Source organism: Saccopteryx leptura, chromosome X (assembly GCF_036850995.1).
Source record: "Saccopteryx leptura isolate mSacLep1 chromosome X, mSacLep1_pri_phased_curated, whole genome shotgun sequence".
Lineage (NCBI taxonomy): Eukaryota > Metazoa > Chordata > Mammalia > Chiroptera > Emballonuridae > Saccopteryx > Saccopteryx leptura.
In genome coordinates, this window is record NC_089516.1 from 63,597,803 (window position 1) to 63,623,055 (window position 25,253).

General features: G+C 39.6%; 1 pseudogene; it reads right to left on the bottom strand.

The window, feature by feature from the left end:
* Positions 1-2,365: 2,365 nt before the first annotated feature.
* LOC136385685 (CCHC-type zinc finger nucleic acid binding protein pseudogene) overlaps positions 2,366-25,253 on the bottom strand; it is a 119,837-nt pseudogene continuing 96,949 nt past the window's right edge.

Below are 25,253 nucleotides of genomic sequence, written 5' to 3' on the forward strand. Positions count from 1 at the left end.
GACCACGATTGGCTCTGACATACTTGTCATAAAACGATTTGGTCATAAGTTGAGTAGGCATATGTACAGTACTGTGAAATGATGTTATAAAAATCTTTAAGTCATATTTTATCATAATTTTCTTTCATTATTGTTATATATCATAATTTTCTTTGTTCGTTTTATGCCATTTGTATCATCTCTACACCATTTTGATTCTTATTTTTACATTTGTCAGGTTTAAGTAAAACACTGCATTACCGGTACAACTGGTTTAATATTTGCAAAGACAATTTCCTCTTGGTAGACATCTTGGGAGGGGTTTGATGAAAAATATCCAAGACACAAAACACAAACTGCTGTACTGAGTCTGGGATAACAGTTGAAATGGTGCATGCGGAGATGGTAGTGCTGCCGGAAGCTGGTCTGCACTGTCGTACGCCCAGCTGGGCAACGCTTGCGCTGCCAGACGCGGAGCAGTCGTCGCTAGCGATTGTGGTCATAAAGTGGAATGGTTGTAAGTTGCATAGGTCGTAAGTCAGTCAATATTTGTACTTGTGATGTTTGGCTGAGGTAGACTAGTTTTGTCTAAAAGTTTCTATTTTTCTAGGCTGATTTTTTGGTGTTTTTGCTAGTGAGAGCAAGCTTTTGTTAGGGCCTTTTAGGTCTGTGTTTGTTGAAATTTCTATTAATATGTTGCTGGCCTTTTCAGCTTCAAGTCAGGAATACATTAAGCACAAAGAAAACTTAGGCAACTCACTATGGTGTAGTTCCTTTGATCTAGAGGCCCCTTGCCTGTCTTCATCTCTATACATTTCAGTGTCTTATGTTTGTTTTCTATATGATGTTCAGGGTTTTTAGTTGCACTGAACAGGAAGAATAGGTAAAAGTACACGGATTCTACCTTTTTGGAAGTAGACATCCCATTAGCTTTATTTTAATTCATTTTCTGAGATATCTTTTGTGTTTTGTGGGTTTTTTTTTTTAAATGTCCAGTATGTTTATTCATTCAATCTTTTGCATTTTTTGTTTGTTTGTTTTTAAATCAGGAAGATTGAATTTTATAAAATGCTCTTTTAGGCCCTGGCCGGTTGGCTCAGTGGTAGAGCGTCGGCCTGGTGTGCGGGGGACCCGGGTTCGATTCCCGGCCAGGGCACATAGGAGAAGCGCCCATTTGCTTCTCCACCCCCTCCCCTCCTTCCTCTCTGTCTCTCTCTTCCCCTCCCGCAGCCAAGGCTCCATTGGAGCAAAGATGGCCCAGGCGCTGGGGATGGCTCCTTGGCCTCTGCCCCAGGCGCTAGAGTGGCTCTGGTCGCAAAGAAGCGACGCCCCGGAGGGGCAGAGCATCGCCCCCTGGTGGGCAGAGTTTCGCCCCTGGTGGGCCCCGGTCGGGCGCATGCGGGAGTCTGTCTGACTGTCTCTCCCCGTTTTCCAGCTTCAGAAAAAAATACAAAAAAAAAAAAAAAAAAAAAAAAAGCTCTTTTAGCCTCTATTGATATAATGTGCTTTCTTGTTTATCTCTATTAATATGAGGATTTTGCCAACAGTTTTAACTAAATTTGTGTGGTGAATGTTATATAGTTGTCTGCCCCATCCCCAAGTATTTGATATAAATTCAAATGTCTAGTGGGATATGGCAGGTAAAGTAAATGTGTTAGCAATGCTGGCTGGGACTTTTGCAAAACTATCAGAAATGTAATATGTGCTGGAGTTAAAGGGGAAACTTGTGACTATAAGGGAGAAATTGTTACCTCTAGTTAAAAGGTTTCTCACAGAAATGGGTGTCTATTGCTTCCTGATATTTATTTTTGTTCCAGAGAGACAAAAAATAAGATTTTTCTATGGTAAAATGTTCTAATATTTAAATATTGGCATCTAATTCATTTTTCAGAAACTCATAAGTATAAATATAAATTTTGTGTCTGTAAGATGTGCATCTTTTAAATTAATAAAGGCCCAATCTATGTTCAATCTTAATGATATGCTTATGTTCCTAGATTTTTAAAAGTATATAAGTCCAAATTTTGGCATCAATATTTTTATGTCCACCATTTGCTTGTAAGGTTTTCTGTTTAGTTGATTTTTCTCTCATTACTCTTTGTAAGCATTATACACATTTTCTGGTTGATTTTCATTAAGCTAGCTATACACTCTAGGTAGGGCCAGATAGAGGTGTCTTTTAGTGTTATTTAAAAGCTAATGAAATCAGATAATTCAAATCAATGGATACATAATAAAGTTCAAGTGACTTTGTCAAAGTCATAGGCATTTCTAGAATCAGCTTTATTTATGCGATGAATCTCTGAGGAAATATCATCTCCTCAGGGTGCCTTAAGTATTAAGATAGAATCACACATGTCCCTCTCCCCCAAAACACAATCTCTATCCTTTTAGTTGTTGTTCTTTTTCTCTGTAGCAATTTATCTTCACCTGAGGCACTACATGTTTTATTTAGTCTAGGCCTGTGTTCTAAACTTTATAAGCCACACTAAGGGGAGCTGTGTCGGGAGTTTCCAGAGAAAATGATACAATTAGCAATCAGCAAAACAGTATGGGTATGGGGGGGGAGGGGGACGGGAAGCACAAAGGAATAAATTTAAGCAGTAGCTTCCATGGGGCAGTTCTTGGCTAAATGTCCGAACTTTTCACAGCGTTTACACTTAACTTCCATTGTCTTGGGGCAGTTGATGACTATATGGCCGGCCTCGCCACACTGGTAGCATTTGACTTGGGTGCAGTTTTTCTGAATGTGACCATATTCACCACAAGTGTAGCATTTTTGCTTTTGCCGATGGTCACAATCACGAGCCAGATGGTCTGGTCTGCCACAAGAGTAACAGCACCGCTGTCTAGCGTACTTCCGCTCGACACAGTCTTTGGCAATGTGGCCAGTTTTTCTACAGTTGTAGCAGATGTCCTCGAGCAAGTTACAGTCCTTAGCATGATGACCAGACTCACCGCAGCGATAACAGATGCCGGGTACAGTGGTGGACCTGCAGTCGGAACCTCTGCCATGGTCTCTAGCTCTGTTCACTCCAGCTGGTCTTCTTCGAGGGTATTCCCAGACCCAGGAGCCAGAGGGTTCCCAGTTGAAGCATTCCTCGCTGCTCATGCTTGCGATGAGATCTTCCGGTGAACTGCGCACCACCGCACCACTGCCCCGGAGGCCCCGACACAGCTCCCCTTAGTGTAGCTTATAAAGCAGTGGATGTTTTTCTCCGGGGGCCACTACTACGTCACAGAAGGTTTGCGCACAGCCCCATTCATGTGTCACAGGCGTTCCAACTGCCATCCCCTCCTGACTTTCTTCCTATCCTTGAAGCCAAAAGAACAGGGATGATGTTTTCCAATTTTTTTTTTTTTTTTTTTAATAAAAGCTTAGGTCATTAGTTTGAGATGGATTCTTTCCCTGTTAAGAAAATGTGCCCTGTAAGGTTTCTTATAATTAGGACTTAGGACTTTTTTGTGGTCTAGTACAGGACCAGTTTTTATATATGTGTGTGTGCTATGGGCATACGAAAAAAAGGCGTGATATGTAGTTAATGCAGTAAATGAAAGAAATAAATGATAAAAATTAGAATAATCCAATTTTGTATTAAAAAATAAAACAAAAATGTCCTTAAAGATAAGAGATACATAAAATAGAAAAAAATCTATAAAAGACCAGAGTAAGAAGATTTGCTCATAATTTGACCTGTTTTTCTGCAGTAATCTTAGTCTTCAACATAATCACCACCATTTAAGTTATAAAAATAGCATGATTGAAGCATTCGGTATAAAAAAAGCATTATTACTTAGGAAATAAATTACAAAACCATAATTTACACATTGGAGAGATTTTCTTTCTGTTTTCCAAATTATTTATATCTTACATAAACCTCATAAGGATTTATGAACATGTTGTTCATTTATATAAATAAATAAGTATGGAAAACTAGACACTGAAAAATCAATAAAAGCTATTTGATAGTTATATGATTGAAAATGACTTTTTTCTCCATATTTTTTCTCTATACTGTGCAATTTTGAAATAATTTTCAGTTGTGTAATTTTAAAAATTCACAATAAATATTTTTCTTTAAGTTGCTAGTTAGCTATATGTCTTGCATATGATGACATTGTTTTTCAGACAGCTGGTACAAACGTATTTGGTAAAACACCGACATAAAAATAATGAATGTAATAGTTTTTTTATTTTATTAATTTGAGAAAGAGGGGTAGAGGAAGAGAGAAATGAGAAGCATCAACGCATTGTTGCTTCACTTTAGTTGTTTATTGATTGCTCTTCACACGTGTCTTCACCGGGTGGCTCAAACTGTGCCAATGACCCCTTGTTCAAGCCAGCAAATTTTGGCTCAATCTAGCGACCTTGGGCTGTGTGGGGATTGCAAGAAGGAAAAGGGGTAGGGGAAGTCAAGTAGGATAGAGAGGGGATAGATGGTGATGGAGGGAGAGTTAACTTGGGTCAGTGAACAAGGACAGACCTGTGTAATTTTATTAACCAATGTCACCCTGATAAATGCAATAAACTTTTTTTTTAAATTTTATTTTTTTAATGGGGTGACATCAATAAATCAGGATACATATATTCAAAGATAACAAGTCCAGGTTATCTTGTCATTCAATTCTGTGCAATAAACTTTTAAAAATTGCATATTCAAACAAAAATTCAAATAACAAAGATATGCTAATGGTCTTGAGGTTTCTTTTGGAGGTGATGAAAAATTCTAAAATGGTGGTAATGGCTGTACAACTTTGTGAATATACTAAAATTTATTGCATTTTACACTGTAAATTGGTGAATTGTATGACATTAAATTATATCTCAATAAAACCATTATAACAAAAAGATAACCCAAAGAAGTAAAAGTATTTGTTATAATAGTGTTGTAGAATTCTGATCAAAATGTTCTTTTATTAAATGACTTCTCTAATTTAGGAGAGAGGTTCTTTGTGTCACTATAAATTCAGGGATTTCTATTTAGCTTTTTTTCCTGAATGTGTACATTGTTGTATAACTTTTTATGTGTACATTTTGCAAAAAAAAAAAACCCACACAAACTTTTATTTCTCTGAATAATGTTGATATGACCTTTTTTTTTTTTTTTTTTTTTTTCTGAAGCTGGAAACGGGCAGAGACAGTCAGACAGACTCCCGCATGCGCCCGACCGGGATCCACCCGGCACGCCCACCATGGGGCGACGCTCTGCCCACCAGGGGGCGATGCTCTGCCCATCCTGGGCGTCGCCATGTTGCGACCAGAGCCACTCTAGCGCCTGAGGCAGCGGCCACAGAGCCATCCCCAGCGCCCGGGCCATCTTTGCTCCAATGGAGCCTTGGCTGCGGGAGGGGAAGAGAGAGAGAGGGAGGCGAGGGGGAGGGGTGGAGAAGCAGATGGGCGCTTCTCTTGTGTGCCCTGGCTGGGAATCGAACCTGGGACTTCTGCATGCCAGACCTACGCTCTACCACTGAGCCAACTGGCCAGGGCCGATATGACATTCTTAACAAGTTAATTAGAGTGGACAATGATGTACATATTTTTATAGGTGTTAGGATTTATGGATTTGTGTGACTCAGTTCTTGACATTGGCAAAGTGGCTTGCTTAGAAAGCAAGAAGAACCAGATACCTAAGTAAAACATGAGAAAAAGAAACAAGTGTTATTTTGTGTTCTCTTTTTTTCACATCCAAAAAGGAATCTATTTCAAATCGTGTTAAATAATCTATGTCAAATCCTATTAAAATTAATATATGAATTCCTCACAGAAGACAGTAACAAACCTTGTATTTATCATAAAGAACACTGAAGAGTATTTTTAATGTCCAGACAATACAGGGGTTGTGAAGAGAAAGAAAAAGACATTGCATATTGCTTCTTGCCTCAAATTGATTGAACACCCTTGCCATTTCTGATTTATGCAAGTGGCATTTTGGTTCCTTGTCTGTGGGTCTTCTCCATGGGTTCTCAACAATCAAGAATTCTGTTTGCCTGATATTAGGTGGTTGGGCCCAACTTGAGAGCTGCTTTGGGGAAGATCATGTGGATATAAAACCTTTTTAACAACACTTTTTGCAGTATTTTTCCCCATTTTGAAACATCAGGCACACAAGAGAGGAGTAAGAGGTCCTGTGTGGCTGTAGAGGTATAGGCAAGGCCAAGAATGGAAGCCCAATAGACATCAATAAATAAAGGTGGCCAACAGGGAGAGAAATTGACGAAGGAAGGATAGGCTGAGGGAGGTATGATGGTGGAAGCCGGTGTAAGGAAAGGGAGGAAAGGTGGAAGAAGCAGAATGGGCTAGGGATCTGGGAACTGAGGAAGAGAGGAAGAAGGCCTAACGATTAACCTCAAGGAGGCAGGGTGGGGGAGTGTGGCAAAGAGGACGTGTTGAATGCATGCACGGGAAGCACCCTGCGGCAATCTGCTGAGGCAGAGCTTTCCCGGCATCAGCGCGGCTGGAGGCTTGGCTGGTCTTTACCTGCCCTCCGCTACCGTCTTGGCTTGCTGCTGCCCCCCTGGCACCGCGAACTCTATGCCAATGCTCCTTCTTCCCTATCTTGGATAGCCGACACCAAAAATGCATTCTACGACACTCGATTCAGCCAGGAGGTAAAGGAACGATGTGTGGGAACAGCCATGGAGGGCGGAGGAGGGAACTCGGGCCAGGGAGATCCTTAATTTTATGTGTCCTCCAGTTTACAAGAGGGGGAAAAAATGGGGGACATTACGGGCGCTTGTGTATTTGACAGCCTAGAAGAGGTGCAGCAGAGCGCAGGCATATTTGAAAAGCCCTGACTGTAGTTGTCAGTCATTACTGGGTGGGAGCATGAGGATGAGCAGTTGACTTTAACAGCAAGGGACAGGCGCGCAAGCGTATTTCTGAAGGAATAAAGGACGGAAGACACGCCGTGTAAGCGTAATTAAGATTGCAAAATGGCCAGGTAGGAGGCAAGTTGTCTTTGCATATCCATCTTGGGGTAGGAGGACCTGCAGAGAAGCAGATCTACCTTTCTATTTGAGTGAACGGATCAGCCTTTAGGCTGAGGCCAAATCAACCAGAAATTAACCCAGAATCTTAGCCTGTCACTGGACTGTTGTGGGTTTTAAAATGCAGAGGCGATGATGACTTTGTAAAAGGTTGCAGCACCTGGCTATGTGTGCAGGAAATGTGTAAAACCAGAACATTTGGAAACCTGCCACATTCTGGAATACACATATGGAGGGCTCTCTGTCGGACTTCCAGATCCTGGACTGTACTTGGCTCTGAACACTCTTAACCCATCAGAGTAGTGGAACACAGTAGTTGCAATATAGTAAGAATCAACTGTTACTTGTCAGAAGCTCGTGATTTTCTATCCTTGGTAATACTGGGGTGAGGATTTGGCTGTGCTTCCACATGCTTGTTACACTTTGCTTTTAAATCTGTGATTTGGGCAAATGGTAATTAATGGTATGAAGGTGACCTCGGCTCACACCCTTTCTTCTAATTTTTTTTTTCTATAGAATTTTGAACACGGATTCATCTAGGGGAATTGTTAAAGGCAGCTGTACTGACATGTTTCTCAGAGGGCTGTCAATGAGGATCTATTATTAATCCCTAAAAGCAGAATTTAGATATGTAATAGAAAGGGCATAGGATTCAAAATTGAGGAGACAAGTCTTCTCCAGTTATCTCATGCTGGTCCTTTTCTTTCTCTGGGCCCGTTTCCCTGTCTATAATAATTATACTTAAACATCTATAGCAGCACTACAATTATGTTGGGTACTGGTCTATGTGTTTTTACACATTCCTTAACTCACGTAGTACTCTCAACAATCTTATAAAGTTGCACCATTGTCCATCTTTTACAAATGACAAATTTGAGGGGCACAGAATACAGAATTTTTCCAATTCTTTAACATAAAAGAAAGAACTTGATTTGGAGCCTAATGGTGTGGTCATTCTTATTTACCCTGTCATCTGCACTTTTTGTTCTCCAGATGGTTTAAAATGGCCAACTGTGGCAGGCGGGACACACCCTTCTCATTTTGTCTGATTCAAGATACTGGTCTAATGCTTAAGACAACCAGTCATTTGCTGCAGTAGAAATTTTTGTTACCCTTTATTAATATTTTGGTGTGTTAACACAAGTGCTAATAATAGGAAAAAGTTATTGCATTATTCTTATACTAAAAGAAAACTGAAAATACTTCCATTTCTTTTATTATTTGGTTAAGATAGATGCTGAAGTGGAATTACTACATCAAAGGGTCTGAACATTTTTATCATTCAGCATGTATTGCCACATTTCTTCCACAAAAGATTGTACCAATTTTTACTCACAAAAACATTGAGAAATATTTGTTTAAAAAATATTTTATGGGCCCTGGCCGGTTTGCTCAGTGGTAGAGCGTCGGCCTGGCGTGCAGAAGTCCCGGGTTCGATTCCCGGCCAGGGCACACAGGAGAAGAGCCCATCTGCTTCTCCACCCCTCCCCCTCTCCTTCCTCTCTGTCTCTCTCTTCCCCTCCCGCAAAGATGGCCTGGGCGCTGGGAATGGCTCCTTGGCCTCTGCCCCAGGCGCTGGAGTGGCTCTGGTCGCAACAGAGCAACGCCCGGAGGGGCAGAGCATCACCCCCTGGTGGGCAGAGCGTCGCCCCCTGGTGGGCGTGCAGGGTGGATCCCTGTCGGGCGCATGCGGGAGTCTGTCTGACTGTCTCTCCCCATTTCCAGCTTCAGAAAAATACAAAAAAATAAAAAATAAAAATAAAAATAAAAAATATTTTATGGATAAAACAGTATTATTTTAATTTTGTATTTCTTCGCTATAAGTGAGTTTGGATTCCTTTTGCCTGTACATACTCCTTAGCATTTTTATTTTCTTTCATGTGGTGGTAGTTCATGTCTTCCTTTGATTTGCCTGTAAGAGTTTTAGTTTACTGTTTGTTATTATCTATTTGACTGTGTCTTGTAAATAAAGGCTATTACTCAGATTTCTGTAATGTTCTAAATATATACTACAGGTTATTGTTTGCCTTTTAATTTTTGTTTTTAATTTTTAGTTAGTAAAGATTTGAAATCATGTGGATAAATCTGTCTTTTGTACTCCTCTTCCAGTGTTTATGTTTGAATAGTTTCCTCAACCCAGAAATTTAGTAAATATTCAGTACAACTGTTTGAGCATCACCATCAATGATGGGTATAAAACCATAAATTCACTACCCAGAGATAACCCAGTGTTAACAAATATATTTATTTCTTTTCATTCTCTCTTTATTTTCTACAGTTGCTCATATATTTGTACTATTTATATCATGTTTTGTGTTTAACATTTTAAATTTTTTTCTTAATTTTAATGGACTGACATTGATAAATCAGGGTACATATGTTCAGAGAAAACATCTCCAGGTTATTTTGACATTTGATTATGTTGCATACCTATCACCCTGTGTTTAACATTTTAACATGCATTTCTCCATATTAAGCATTCCTTGAAATTGTCATTTAATACTTTTATTATATTTTGTTGCATGAAAGTATTTTAAGAGTCTATTTTAAATTATGTAATAAATGTCTTTTCATTTAATTTTTGTTATTTCAAGTTACTTCTTGATAAAATATAGTTTGAGAATTAGAATTATTCATCAGAAAGTTTGAACAGCCTGAACAGGCAGTGGAACAGTGGATAGAGCATTGGACTGGGACTCAGAGGGCCCAGGTTAGAAACCCCGAGGTCGCCAGCTTAAGCATGGGCTCATCTGGTTTGAGCACAGCTCACCAGCTTGAACCCAAGGTCACTGGCTTGAGCAAGGGGTCACTCAGTCTGCTGTAGCCCCCCAGTCAAGGCACATGAGAAAGCAATCAATGAACTAAGGTACTGCAATAGAGTTGATGCTTCTCATCTCTCCCTACCTGTCTGTCTCTATCTGCCACTCTCTCTGTCCAAAAATTTTTTTTTGCTAACTTTATATGTAAATGAATGGTATCTTTGTTTCATGATACGTTTCTCTTATTGATGAAGCTGGACTCTTAAATGTTAATTATTAACTCATTTCCTTTTGTGAAATTTTTGAGTCTGAATGTTATCTCTTTGTAAGAGCACTATATTGTAAGAGTACTCTGTATAAGGATCTATTACCCCTTCTTCTTATGTACACTCTTCATACATGTTTGTTGCCATTGAGTCTGAAATAAGGTTTGTGATTCCAAAGACAACTGCTAGTGCAATACATGTCAGATTCTTGGTAGCCAATTTGAGATAACATTTGTCTGGCCTTTAAATAGATAGCCATTTTTTTAAATCTAAAAGTAAAGCATTCTCGCCTGGCCTGTGGTGGCTCAGTGGATAGAGCATCGTCCTGGAACACTGAGGTTGCTGATTTGAAGCCCTGGGCTTGCCTGGTCAAAGCACATACGACAAGCAATCAATCAGTGAACAACTAAAGTGAAGCAACTGAGTTGATACTTCTTGTTTTCTGTCCCTCTCCTCTCTGTAAAATCAATTTAAAAAATCTTTTAAAAAATAAAAGGAAAGCATTCTTGAGTTCTGCACAGCAGTGGTGCTCCCTGGCTATGGGTGTGGAGAGAAGACATGCCAACATTTTGTCTCTAATAAGAAACCAAATTAGACAAGGCACAAAACAGTAGTACACAGTAGTACCCTTTACCCCATTCATTCAGGAACTGATTTTATTTTTAATATGAGTGAGCTGAGGAAGGATATGGATGTAGTGTAATGTCCATCCACATTTACACATAACACTAAGGTCTTTGGTGATATAAAATGCTACTAGGAGCAAACTGCAGCATCCAATAAAGCATTGTGAGTGTGCAGTGACAATTGGGAGAATGGAACAGTGTAGTCCAGAGAAGTTTAATGACTTTAGGGGGAAGTAGTACGTTAAGCATATAAAATAGTGGCCTCAGAGACCTTGGGTTCCAAGACAGGGATCTTGGTGAAAATGGCAACAATTTATTGATGCCATCAGTTCAGTTTGCTAGTGCAGGGAAAAAAGAGCCATTAAAAACCTAAGTCTCATTAAGAACAATATAGAACGCAGAAAAATTCTATCTTTTTATAAAACAATTGGAACCAAATGACTAGTTAACATTAGATCGCTCCTCAGTGTTTCTTACTATCACTCATCGAATTTTGAAAAGGGTGTAGGAAAAGTGTGTTACGTTCCAGTTTCATTTTTCTTATTTATAATATGTAGGTGATTTAGTTGAGATATTCTGAAAGGTCTTGGGGGGGGGGGTGATAGAGTGATAGAGTATCTTATTTTGGCTTCCTGAAAATGGGTATATTTTCTCTATTTTGTTTTTTTAGATTTAACTTTCTTACATTGGACTTTGAAGTGAAATGAATCACAATATACTCACAGGCAGGTTACCAAGACAATGTGTGGTAGGTTAGAGGGGAGAACCTCAAGCCATTGGAAGTCCAAGTTTACTATCTGTATAAGTCTGAATAAGTGAACATTTCAGAAACTCAATTTCTTTATTTAAAAATTAGCATTCATACTCTATATAAATATTTGACTCAGCCTACCTTTCTGCCTTATCACATTAATTCCTTATATTCTATATTCTTATTGCAAAGAGCTGTGTAAGGAGGAGAGCCACTGGTTTCTGAATATTAAATTTGTAACCTGCTACTTTGCCAAATTCATTTATTAGACCTAGTAGTTTATTGGTGGACTCTTTCTATGCACAATATCATGTCATCTGTGAATAACGATAGTTTTACTTCTCCCTTTCCAATTTGGAGGCCTTTTATTTCTTATTTTTATCTAAGTGCTGTGGCTAATATTCCCAGTACTATGTTGAATGAGAGTGGTGAAAGCCAACATCCCTGTCTTGTCCCTGATCTTAAAGGAAATATTTTTAATTTTTGCCCCTTGAGTATGACATTAGCTGTTGGTTTGTCATATATGGCCTTTATTATGTTGAGGTATGATCCCTCTATTCCCACTTTGCTGAGTTTTTGTCATAAATAGGTGCTGGATTTTATTTATCAAATGCTTTTTCTGCATCTATTGATATGATCGTGTGATTTTTATCCTTCATTTTGTTTATGTAGAGTGTCGTGTTTAAAGAATTGCAAATGTTGTACCAACCTTGCATCCCTAGAATAAATCCTACTTAATCATGGTGTACAATCTTTAATGTGTTGCTAGATCCAGTTTGCTATTTTGTTGAGGATTGTAACATCTATGTTCATCGGGGCTATTGACCTATAATTTTCTTCCTTTGTAGTGTCTTTATCTGGTTTTGGAATTAGGACAATGCTGGCCTGGTAAGAAGAACTTAGAGGTTTTCCCTCCTCTTGAATTTTATAAAACAGTTTGAGAAGGAGAGGTGTTATTTCTTTTTGAATGTTTGGTAAAATTCACCTGTGAAATCATAAGGTCCAGACTTTTGTTTGCTGGGAGTTTTTTGTTGTTGTTTTTCTGCTTCAATTCCATAGTTGTAATTGGTCAATTCAGGTTTTCTGATTCTTCTTGATTCAGGTTTGGAAGATTGTATGTTTCTAAGAATTTATCCATTTTTCCAAGGTTGTGCAATTTGTTGGATTATACTTGTTCAAAGTATTTTTTTTTGCAATATTTTGTATTTCTCTGGTATCAGTTGTTACTTCTCTTTCATTTCTGATTTTATTTTATTTGCATACTCTTTTTCTTGATGAGTCTGGTTAAAGATTCATTAATATTGATTATCTGTTCAAAGAACCAGCTCTTGGTTTCATTGATCTTTGTAGTTTTTTTATTTGTTTGTTTTTTTAAGATTTTATATATTCATTATAGAGAGGGAAGAGAGAAAGAGAGAGAGAGAGAGAAGGGGGAGGAGCAGGAAGCATCAACTCCCATATGTGCCTTGACCAGGCAAACCCAGGGTTTTGAATCGGCAACCTCAGCATTTCCAGGTTGGCGCTTTATCCACTGCACCACCACAGGTCAGGCTGTATTGTTTTTTTAAAGCTTATGATCTCTTTAAGTTCTCACTGAGATCACCTATCTTCCCTTAAGATCCTCAAGCATCCTTATAACCACTGCTTAAACTCTGCAGCTGGTATTTTGGTGCTTCCATTTCATGTAATCATTGGGGGAGGGGAGTATTTCTCTTTCTCTCTTTTTTTTTAATTTTTGTATTTTTCTGAAATAAGAAGCAGGAGGCAGAGAGATAAGACTCTCGCATGCACACGACCAAGATCCACCTGGCATGCCCATGAGGGGGGGATGCTCTGCCGATCTGGGGTGTTGCTCCATTGCAACTAAGACATTCTAGTGCCTGAGGAGGAGGCCATGGAGTAGTCCTCAGTGCCCAGGCCAACTTTGCTCCAATGGAGCCTTGGCTGCAAGAAGGGAGGAGAGATAAAGGAGAGGGGAAAGGGTGGAGAAGCATATGGGTGCTTCTCCTGTGTGCCCTGATCAAGAATCAAACCCAGGACTTCCGCATGCCAGGCCAATGCTCTACCATGGAACAACCTGCCAGGGCCTCTCTTTTTCTTTCTAATGGGGCATGTTTCTTTGTCTCCCTTTTTGTGTATTATGTAGATCTGCTATCACTCCTAAATTTGTTATGATGGTTTTATGATGAAGGTGTCTTGTTGGGCTCAGTGACTCAATCTTCCAGATCATCTGAGCTGTATGCTCCAGGAATGTTTCTTTCCTTTCTTTCTTCTTCTTAAATCAAGTGAGAGACAGACTACCACATCTGCTCCAACGGGGATCCACCTAGCAACCTCTATCTGGGGCTGATGTTCTGCCCATCTGGGGCTAATGCTCTGTTGCTCGACAACTGAGCTATTTTAGCACTTGAGGTGAGGCCATGGAGCCATCCTCCACAAACGGGGCCAACTTCCTTATTCAAGCCATGGCTGCAGAAGGAAAAGGGAAATGGAGAAGCAGATGGTCGCTTCTCCTGTGTGTCCTGGCCGGGAATTAAACCTGACACTTCCATACACAACAGTCTGATGTTCTACCACTGAGCCAACCAGCCAGGGCCCAGGAATGTTTCTTGTGGGTTATATTCACCCTCTTGTTGTAATTGGATGTTGAATACTGCTGGCCCTTTCTTGAGTGGACTTAACCCTTCAGGCTGGCTAACTAAAAGGGTCAGCCCTGATCACCTTGTATGAGATGCTGTGCAGGGGCTGCTCCCTGAGGCGGAGTTGTTCTCAGCAGGGTCTGGTACCTCCTTGAATCCCCCTTTGTGTGGCTAGTTGGGTAAAGTTCCAGTGTGTTCCGAAGCCCACCACTGCTTGTTTCTGGGTAGGGTTCAGGTACAGGTCAATGTCAGGTGTTGTGTGTAACCAGGTTTAGGCTACCTGTCCAGAGCTACCATGCTATTCACTGTTTGTGGCTGTCTACTGGGCCTCAGTGTGTATGAGAGGGTCCAATCTGTGTATAACAGTCAGCATCTTCCAGCGTAGAGCTGAGAAAAGATCTGTACAAGGACCGAGGTTCCTTGAGGTCCGTCTTCACCTGTCAGCTACTCCCCTCCCCCTGAAGTTGCTTGGTCTTCTTCCAGAACCTTCTGCAGAAAGACTGTAGAGTGGGCCCAGGCTTGCTATGACTCACAGACCCTTTCACGGGTTGTGAACTCAGTAGAGCAAGGCAACTGGGGTTTGGCTACTGGATCCCCTAGTAGGGGACTGTGGGGCTATGTGATATGTGATCAGGCACTCAATGAGAGGACAGTGGCCTCTATTCTAGAGGCAAGCCACTCAATGCCTGCCAGAATCTCCAACTTAGTTCCCTCAGGAAGGGTGTACTGCAGGCTCCAGTTGGTGCTGACAGCTATCTCCTGTGCAAGAGCAAGCTCAGCTTAGTGGATCCACTAACTCAAGAGGACAGGTCAATAGAGTCTCCCATTGGGGGTGATTCTGGCCCAGCCCATAGAAGGGGGCCAAGTACTTCATCGAAGTCTCCAACAATAACCCCTACAGGAGAAACACTCTGAATGTCCCAGCTCTGAACATCTTCCCCCACCTACCACCACCACCATGGAACTGAACTCAGTGGGGCAGTGTATCAGGGAATTGGAAGAATAGAACCAAACAGTCTTCCATTGGGGGTGATGCCAGCAAGCCTGGACCCCAAGGTAGCATGTGCTGAGCTCACAGGGGAGATCAGAGTGCCACCCCCGTGATGTAGCCACACACCCCAGTGCCCACCTGTCTGAAAGCTCCATAGGAGAGACTCTCAAAGTTCCAGCTTTGTGCAGCACTCTGATCTCCCTGCATGGTTTAACACAGCAGGGTGGAGCTAGAAAAGTGATTCAAATGTTAGGGGGGTGCAGCAGCTGTGTGCTTGAGGTGGGGAAGACTGATCCCTTTTCTGAAGCTACAGAATTTAGTCACTGAGTCTCCACCAAGAGCCCTTCCTAAAAAAGAGCACCTCAAACATCACTCTTGGGCACAACCAGTAGACCCTTCCACAGGATCTGAGCATGGCAAAGTGGCCTTGCTAGTGGTCAAGGACTTGGCAGCACATTCTCCAGGCTGACTCTGTAACAATAAGAGTGGTAGACACTGGGAAGGTGGCATCTGGGTTTCCAGCTTACTCCCTTCTCTCCCAGGTGAACTAAATCCCGACTGATTTTTACCACCAGATGCTATGTGGGCTCCTCATCCCATCTCCATTGCCCTGAGTAGGAGATCCCTGCATGGGGTTAAGACCCCATGCTCCTGGGGAGAGGGAGTTTTGCAGCTGAGATATCCCTTCAATTTCTTAGCTGCTGCAGGTGGGTGCAGGCGCTAGCCCTTTCCACGTCTCCAGTCTTCTTACCAGTCTATATGACTTCTCCTGAAAATCTTTGGTTATAATATCGCAGTTAAGCTAGACTTCAGATGGTTATTAAAGTTCAGTGTTCAATATTTTAATTATAAACCCCATTTGGCACCAAGAGCAGGTGAGTGTAGCTTTCAGTTACTCTGCACCCATCTTGGAATCTGTTGGATATATTTTTTAAATATTTCCTTAGTCATCCATTTTGATCTTCTCTGCTTCTGACTCCTCATGGTACGGAAAAAAAGTTACATTTGATTCATCTGTATTTTCCAAGTTTGCATGTGCATGGATACTGCTATAGCATGATTATGTATAAGCAGATCTGCTTGGAAATTAGAATCCCAGGAAAAGCCATTTTGTTTCTAAAAGAAAGTAGCTTGCAGGATACCAAGATGGCAGCGGAGTAGGCAGATGCACAGACTCCCAGATCACACCACCAAACTAGATTACAAATTAATTAAGGAGCAATCAGTGCCGCAGCAAGGTGGGTCTCCCTTGCTTCCAGAAACAAAGAGGGGTGAGGCTAAGAGCCCAGAAGGGCTCTCATTCCAAGGAAAATAGCAGAAAATATCGCTCACAGCCACTTGCCCAGGGACCTGGGAATGAGGTGTGCTGAGAGGGCTGGCTTGTATTCCAAAAGGAAAGTGGGGAGAGAGAGACAGATGGTGATGGGCAGAGTAATGCATAGGAGGACCTGAGAAGCTGGCTCTTCCACTGCTGGAGGTGGCCATGGCTAGGGGAGGGGTTCATCCTTCCACACAGCACAACCCTAAAGAGGTTCTGGGTGATGTACTGCCAGAAGTATCTACAGCTCCAATCAGCACAAGACACAGCTGAAAACAGGAAATGGGGAAAAACAAACCAATGCTGCGAGAAGGGCAGTAACTCAGCTCTCCTTGGAGATCAGAGATACACCTCCCCTTATGGAAGCAGAGAAAGCACCCCACCCCCAGAGAATAGTTGGCAGATCAAGCTTTCAGGGTCTCAGGTTAGACCCACCGCATTCCTGAATACAAAATAAGCCTCCTGCTGAGATCAGTAAACAAGACTAACACCAAGTTAAGAAAACTAAGAAAAAAAAAACAAATCAAGACATTCAAAGCGGCTCTACTAGAAAAGCTAAATCCGAAAGTGGATTACAAAGAGCTGATGCCAACCCAAGAAGACCTAGAAATAACACAACTGAAAATTGGAAGCAAACAACACCAACCCTAAACTCAATCGCTCTACAAACAACACACCCAAACACACAGACATTATAAGAAGACACAGAAGTGCAATCCAAATGAATCCACAAGAGAAACCTACAAAAAATGAACTGAGTGATATAGAAATAACCAAACTACCAATGCAGGGTTTAAAATAAGGATTAGTAGAATACTGAAAGATCTTAGAACAACAATAGATGGACACAATGAGGACATAAATGAAGAGATTAAAAGCATCAAAAAGGACATTGAAACAATAAGGAATAACCAGTCAGAAATGACAAATAGAATATCAGAAATGAAGACTACACTAGAAGCAATTAATAGCAGGCTGGATGAAGCAGAGGATGGAATCAATGAATGAGAAGACAAGATAAACAAAAACACAGAAGCAGAGCAGTAAAAAGAGGGTGAAAAAAATCTGAGGAAACTATAAGAGAGTTCTGTGACAACCTAAAGAGACACAACGTTTGCATCATAGGGGTTCCTGAAGAAGAAGAGAAAGAACAAGGGATAGAGACCTTGCTCAAGGAAATCATAGCTGAAAACTTCAATAAATTAATAGAGGAAAAATTCACACAAGTACAAGAAGCACAGAGAACTCCATTAAAGAGAAACGCAAAGAAATCTACACCAAGACACATCATTATGAAAATATCAAATCTAAGAGATAAAGGAAAATATTAAAACATGCTAGAGAAAAAAAGGCTATCACCTTCAAAGGAGCCCCCATAAGAATGACATCCAACTTCTCAATAGAAACACTTCAGGCCAGAAGGAAATGGCAAGAAATATTCAAAGTAATGCAGAACAAGAGCCCACAACAAAGACTTCTTTATCCAGCAAGGCTATCATTTAAAATTGAAGGAGAAATAAAAAGCTTTCCAGACAAAAAAACAAAAACAAAACACTCAAGGAATTCATTACCACCAAACCAATGCTGCGAGAAATGTTAAGGCGCCTGTTGTAAACAGAACAAAAAGGGAAAAGAATACAGTAAAAAAGCAATAAAGCTTTAAAGAATGAAATGGCAATAAACAACTAAATACCAATAATAACCTTAAATGTAAATAGATTAAATGATCCGATCAAAAGACATAGGGTAGCTGCATGGATAAGAAAACAGGACCCATACATATGCTGTCTACAGAAGACACATCTCAAAACAAAAGATACACTTAGACTGAAGGTAAAAAGATGGAAAAAGATATTTCATGCAAATGGAAATGAAAAAAAAAGCTAGGGCATCAATACTTATATCAGACAAAATGGACTTTAAAACAAAGGCTATATTAAGAGATAGAGAAGGTCACTACATAATGATAAAGGGAGCAATCCAACAGAAAGATATAACCATTATAAATATTTACACACCTAATATAGGAACACCTAAATATATAAAGCATACTTTGATGGATATAGAGGGCGAGATCAATAGCAATACTATAATAGTACGGGATTCAATACCCCACTAAAATCACTAGATAGATCCTCAAGAAAGAAAATTAACAAAGAAAACAGAAAAACTGAAAATTTCTCAAACACATGGAAACTAAACAGCATGTTATTAAATAATGAATGGATTAACATTGAGATCAAAGAAGAAATAAAAAAATTCTAGAAACAAATGATAATGAGCATACAACTCAAAATTTATGATACACAGCAAAAGCAGTGCTGAGAGGAAAGTTCATAGCACTACAGGCATACTTTAAAAAGCTAGAAAAAGCTCAAATAAACAACTTAACCCTGCATCTAAAAAAAACTAGAAAAAGAACAAGTAAAGCCCAGGGGTAGTAGAAGGAAGGAAACATTAAAGATGAGAGAGAAAATAAATGACATAGAGGCTAAAGAAACAATACACAGTATCAATGAGCCTGATCAGGCGGTGGTGCAGTGGATAGAGCGTCGAACTAGGATGCGGAAGGACCTGGGTTTGAGACCTCGAGGTTGCCAGCTTGAGCGCAAGCTCATCTGGCTTGAGCAAAAAGCTCACTAGCTTGGACCCAAGGTCGCTGGCTCAAGCAACGGGTTACTCGGTCTGCTGAAGGCCCGCGGTCAAGGCACATATGAGAAAGCAATCAATGAACAACTAAGGTGTCACAACAAAAAACTGATGACTGACGCTTCTCATCTCTCTCCATTCCTGTTTGTCTGTCCCTATCTATCCCTCTCTCTGACTCTCTATCCCTGTAAAAAAAAAAAAAGAAAAAAAAAAAAGAAATAAAAAAGAGGATCAATGCTACCAAGAGCTGGTTCTTTGAAAGGGTAAACAAGATCAATGAGCCCTTAACCAGACTCACCAAGAAAAAAAAAAAAAAAGAGGACTCAAATAAATAAAATTAGAAATGAGAGTGGAAAAATAACAACCGACACAACAGAAATACAAAATATTGTAAGAAAATACTATGAAGAACTGTATGCCAAAAAATTAGACAATCTAGGTGAAATGGACAAATTCCTTGAAACATATAGTCTTTCAAAAATCAATCTGGAAAAATCAGAAAACCTAAACAGACCGATTACAAAAATGTGATCAAAACAGTTATCAAAAAACTCCCCAACAAAAATAAGTCCTGGCATAAAAGTGAAACTAAGAGACATTGATAAGAGTGTGGTGGTTACGGGGGGGAGGGGGGAATGGGAGAGGGAAAGGGGGAGGGGGAGGGGCACAAAGAAAACAAGATAGAAGGTGACAGAGGACAATCTGACTTTGGGTGATGGGTATGCAACATAATTGAACGACAAGATAACCTGGACTTTTTATCTTTGAATATATGTATCCTGATTTATTGATGTCACCCCATTAAAAAAATAAAATTATTATAAAAAAAAACTATGAACAAATTCCTATGCACACTGCACATATCTTATTTTAAAGTAAAAAAGAAAATGGGAACAAATACAATATTTAAAATAAAGAACAAGTAAATTAAAAAAAAAAAAAAAAAAGTCCTGGGCCGAATGGCTTCACAGGGCAATTCTACCAAATATTCAGAGAAGAACTAACTCCTATCCTTCTCAAGCTATTTCAAAAAATTCAAGAGCAAGGAAGACTTCCAAGCTCCTTTTATGAGGCAAGCATAATTCTAGTTCCAAAACCAGGCAAAGACAACACAAAGGAAGAAAATTATAGGCCAATATCCCTGATGAACTTAGATACAAAATCCTCAACAGAATATTAGCAAACTGGATCCAGCAATACATGAAATAAATCATACATCATGGTTAAGTAGGATTTATTCTGGGGAGGCAAGGATGGTACAATATTTGTAAATCAATCAATGTGATTCATCACATAAACAAAAGGAGAAAAACCACATAATGATTTCAATAGATGCAGAAAAGGCATTTGATAAAATCTAGCACCCATGTTTGATCAAAACTCCCAGCAAAGTGGGAATACAATGAATATACCTCAACATAATAAAGGCCATCTATGACAAACCCACCGCAAACATCATACTCAATGGAAAAAAATTAAAAGCGAGCCCCTTACAATCAGGAACAATGAAGGGGTGCCCCCCTTTCATCAGTCTTATTCAACATAGTACTGGAAGTCCTACCTACAGCAATTAGACATGAAGAAGAAATAAAAGGCATCCAAATTGGAAGAAAAGAAGTAATACTATCATTATTTGCAGATGATACGATACTGTATATAATAGAAAACCCTAAAGTCTCAGTCAAAAAACTACTGGACCTGATAAATGAATTCAACAAAGTGGCAGGGTATAAAATTAATACACAAAAATCAGAGGCATTTTTATACACCAACAATGAACTGTCAGAAAGAGAAATTAAGGAAACAATCCCCTTCACTATTGCAACAACAAAAAAAATAAAGTACCTAGGAGTAAATTTAACCAAGGAGGTTAAAGACTTGTACTTGGAAAATTATAAAACATTAATTTAAAAAATCAAGGAATATAGAAACAAGTGGAAGCATATACCGCATTCGTGGTTAGGAAGAATAAACATCATTAAAATGTCTATATTACCCAAACCATTTATAAATTCAATGCAATACCAATTAAAAAAGCAATGATGTACCTCAAAGATATAGAACATTTATTCGAAAAACAAATATGGAACCAAAAGAGAACACGAATAGCCTCAGCAATCTTGAGAAAGAAGAATTAAGTGAGAGGTATCACACTTCCTGATATCAAGTTATATTACAAGGCCATTGCACTCAAAACAGTTTAGTACTGGCATAAGAACAGGCATATAGATCCATGGAACAAAACAGAGAACCCAGAAATAAACCCACACCTTTATGGAAAATTGATATTTGACAAAGGAGGTAAGAACATACAATGGACTAAAGAAAATCTATCTAACAAATGGTGTTGGGAAAATTGGACAGCTACCTGCAAAAAAAATGAAACTAGAACACCAATTTACACCATTCACAAAAATAAACTCAAAATGGATAAAAAGACTTAAATCTAAGTCGTGAAACCATAAGCATCTTAGAAGAAAACATAGGCTAAGTCAGCTCACCAACATCTCTCGCAGCAATATATTTGCCGATTTATTTCCACGGGCAAGTGAAATAAAAGACAGGATAAACAAATGGGACTATATCAAACTAAAAAGCTTTTAAACAGCTTAAGATAATATGAACAGAATAAAAAGACAGACCACACAATGGGAGAACATATTTGACAATACGTCTGATAAGGGGTTAATAACCAAAATTTATAAAGAACTTGTAAACAATCCAATAAAAAAAATGGGCAAAAGAAGTGAATAGACACTTCTCCAAAGAGGACATACAGATGGCCAGTGGACAGATGAAAAAAATGTTCAACATCACTAATCATTAGAGAAATGCAAATTAAAGCCACGAGATACCACCTCACACCAGTCAGAATGGCACTCATTAACAAAACAACACACAATAGGTGCTGGCGAGGATGTGGAGAAAGGGGAACCCTCCTGCACTGCTGGTGGGAATGCACCACTGCGGTGGTGCAGCCACTGTGGAAAACAGTATGGAGATTGCTCAAAAAATTAAAAATGGATCTGCCTTTTGACCCAACCATCCCACTTTTAGGAATATATCCCAAGAACACCATATCACTGACTGAGAAAAAGAAATGCACCCCCATGTTTATGGCAGCATTGTTCACAATAGCGAAGATCTGGAAACAGCCCAAGTGTCCGTCAGTGGACGAGTGGATTAAAAACCAGTGGTACATATATACAATAGAATACTATGGGGCCATGAAAAAGGAAATATTATCTTTTGCAACAACATGGATGGACCTGGAAATTATTAAGTGAAATAAGCCAGGCAGAGAAAGAAAAATATCATATGACCTCATCCATTTGAGGAATCCAAGGAACAATGAGAACTGAGGAACGAAATTGAGACAGAGGAGGGATCAAAGAGAACATAGGAAAAGAGGACAGAGGGAAAGGGAATGATAGGATGGGATAAACCTAAAGTGAAGTGGGGAGGGTGTTGTAGGGAGGGGGGTAAAGGAGATGTTGAACAGAATACTTGGGAGGGGAGATGTATCTGGGGCGACCCTAGAATTTTTGTAAACAGTTAAAAAAATTAAAACAAACAAAAAAAGAAAGTGGCTTGCAGCTAATTACTGTTTATTGTAAATAGTAGAAGAGATGAAAGTCTTGGTACAGGGAGTGGTAGAAATATCTGTCTTCAGAAGGCACTAAGTACCAATTACTCTATTCTTGGTTACTTAGTGGAGGCCTTTTCACATATCAGGGTTTACAATTACCATTTTATTCCTAATTAGACCCACTACACATTCCTTTCCCACCCTTGTTCCTCTGGGCAATCATAAGCTAAATAATTGCTAGTGGCAGCAGCTGCTTGTGAGTGTGCAGATCTTGGTCTAGTAATAGCTGCTTTACTTTATCTAATATAGAGATGACTCATATCCATCAATGCTCCTGCCTCTTAGGCACCCGTCCACTTCCACACACATTTGGCAGCACAAACCTATGTTAGGAGAGGTATTTTCTGGGGGCTCCTGATCACTAGTAGACCAAAGGACATACTTTTTTTGCTGGTGGTAGGTGAAAGTTAAAAATGAGCCCCGAGAAACTGCTTCTTGGGGCTACCTGGAATTTGAGGGTTGCCTGCCTCTCACTGAGTAACAGGAAACCTAGTTGTACTAGCTGGTGCTGCCAGCATCTAATGATAATAATTAAAAGCCTGGGCTTTGGGCCATCACCGAATTACCAGAGTTCTGGGTTGCTTTTCAGCAAAGCAGCTAGGAAGTGGGAAACTTAGAGACAATAAGTGCTTCTTTGGAAAAAAGTACCCCTTAGGGTTGTCTTTGCCTTATCCTGTATAACTTTCATGTCTCAGAGCTCCATTCCTCCTAGTGGTTGACTCTTGGAAGTAGAGGGACTAGACACAGGCCTACCTAGCACCTTCTTATCATTTTGGTAATGCAGGCAGCTGATAAAGGAACAGATATGTTCAATTCCTTTTCATGGTAAAGTGAGTCCCAGTGGGAGTTGAGATTGTAAATGACAGGCTTTCATCCAGAGCCCAGTGTTTTATTACCTTTATTTATCAGTGTGAACCAAATGCCATCTGATAATTAGATGAAGGTTTCATCAAATTTACAGGGTTCTTTTATTCATAAATATGGAACAGAAACTCATAACTGCCCAACACAGAAGGACCCTTAAGAGTTCAAGTTTACCCATCTTCAAAGACAGGGATATTGAGTTCTAAAGAGGGGAAGAACTTATACAGGAAGCTAAAAAGGTCAGCATTAGATTTCACATCTGAGTTCTAACACTTTGGTATAGTTACTTGGTGACTTTGTACCCAAGTTATCTAACTTTTATCCTATTTAAAATGTAGACAAGAATCCTTATTAAATAACTGGAGGGGGTGCTACAACATAAAGAATACACTTATGATGCTAATAATAATGCTTAGCAAGAGTAAAGTCTGAGGTTCATGGTATGGGCTGGATGACTTGACTAATGTGGTAAAAGTAAAATTAAAACTAGGTCTCAAACCTTGACTTAGTTTTTGTCTTCTTCCTTCTCTCAATCTAACAGGTGACAGCAAATGTGATCAAAAGCTATGCCATTAAGGTCACTGTCTGCCCCAATGAAGTTACTAGAGAATTGAGAGGCTCAAATCAGCATCTTGCATGTGGTTGTCAACGAATATTGAAGTCTTGGTAAGTGGTCAGCAGCTTTGGTGGGCTTGCCCAGTTAGTGGAAAGGGCAGAGAAAGTAGTCTTAATAAGCACTAAGCAATTACCTGATGTTTTCCCATCTTAAAATATTCGAACTACACTTGAGACTAATGAGCCTAACCTCTACTTTTCTCATTCTTCTATTTTTTTTACAGATAGGGGAATTGGATATCTCTCCCAAGATTAAAGCTAATTGGTATAGAAAATGGATTTGAATCTACAGGTAATGTGCTTCCTGTAGATTCCATCATAGTTTAAGAAGGGCATGTGAGACCGAAACGTTTTTATTCCACACTGAAAAAAATTTAATAGTCTTAAAAATTGTGCTCCCCTGATGAAGGAAATTTCCATGGTTTATAATTTGATTATGCATAAAATCACCTGGGATGCTTGTTAAAAATGCAGGTTCCTAGGCAGCCAGAAACGTTATCATTGGTCAATAGCAACACTGAAACCTACCTGTCACTTATACTGAGGCTTTCTGGTCAGTGGGTTTACCAGAAAGCCAGACTGAATCACCATTGCCATTGATGTCCTTAAGAGGCAGTTGCGAAGCCTTGGTAAGTTGTTGGTGGTTTGGGTAGGGTTCTCCAGGTGCTCCTAGAAAAGAATTGATCATAATACAACACTTCACCCCTTCCTTCAACAGACAGTTATTAAATGCTAACTAAGTACCAGAGAATGTTTTAGGCATTAACAAAGTTCTGCTGTCATGGAACTTTCATTCTTATGAGAATAAATAAAAGAATTAATAACAAGTAAATGCATAATGTATTATAATTGTTATAGGAAATGTTTCCATTCTGATGTGAAGTTGCATTAAAATGCTTGAGTTACACCAGTGGTAGTCAACCTGGTCCCTACCGCCCACTAGTGGGCGTTCCAGCTTTCATGGTGGGCAGTAGTGGAGCAACGAAAGTATAAATAAAAAGAAAGATTTATCTATAGTAAGTTGTTCTATAAAGATTTGTTCTGCCAAACTTAGCAAAAATCCGACATAAAGTACTTGGAAAGGAATTATTATATGCTTTAACTTGCTGTAACTCTGCTTTATAAATTTTATAAACTAAAGTTACTTCCCTACTTTATAG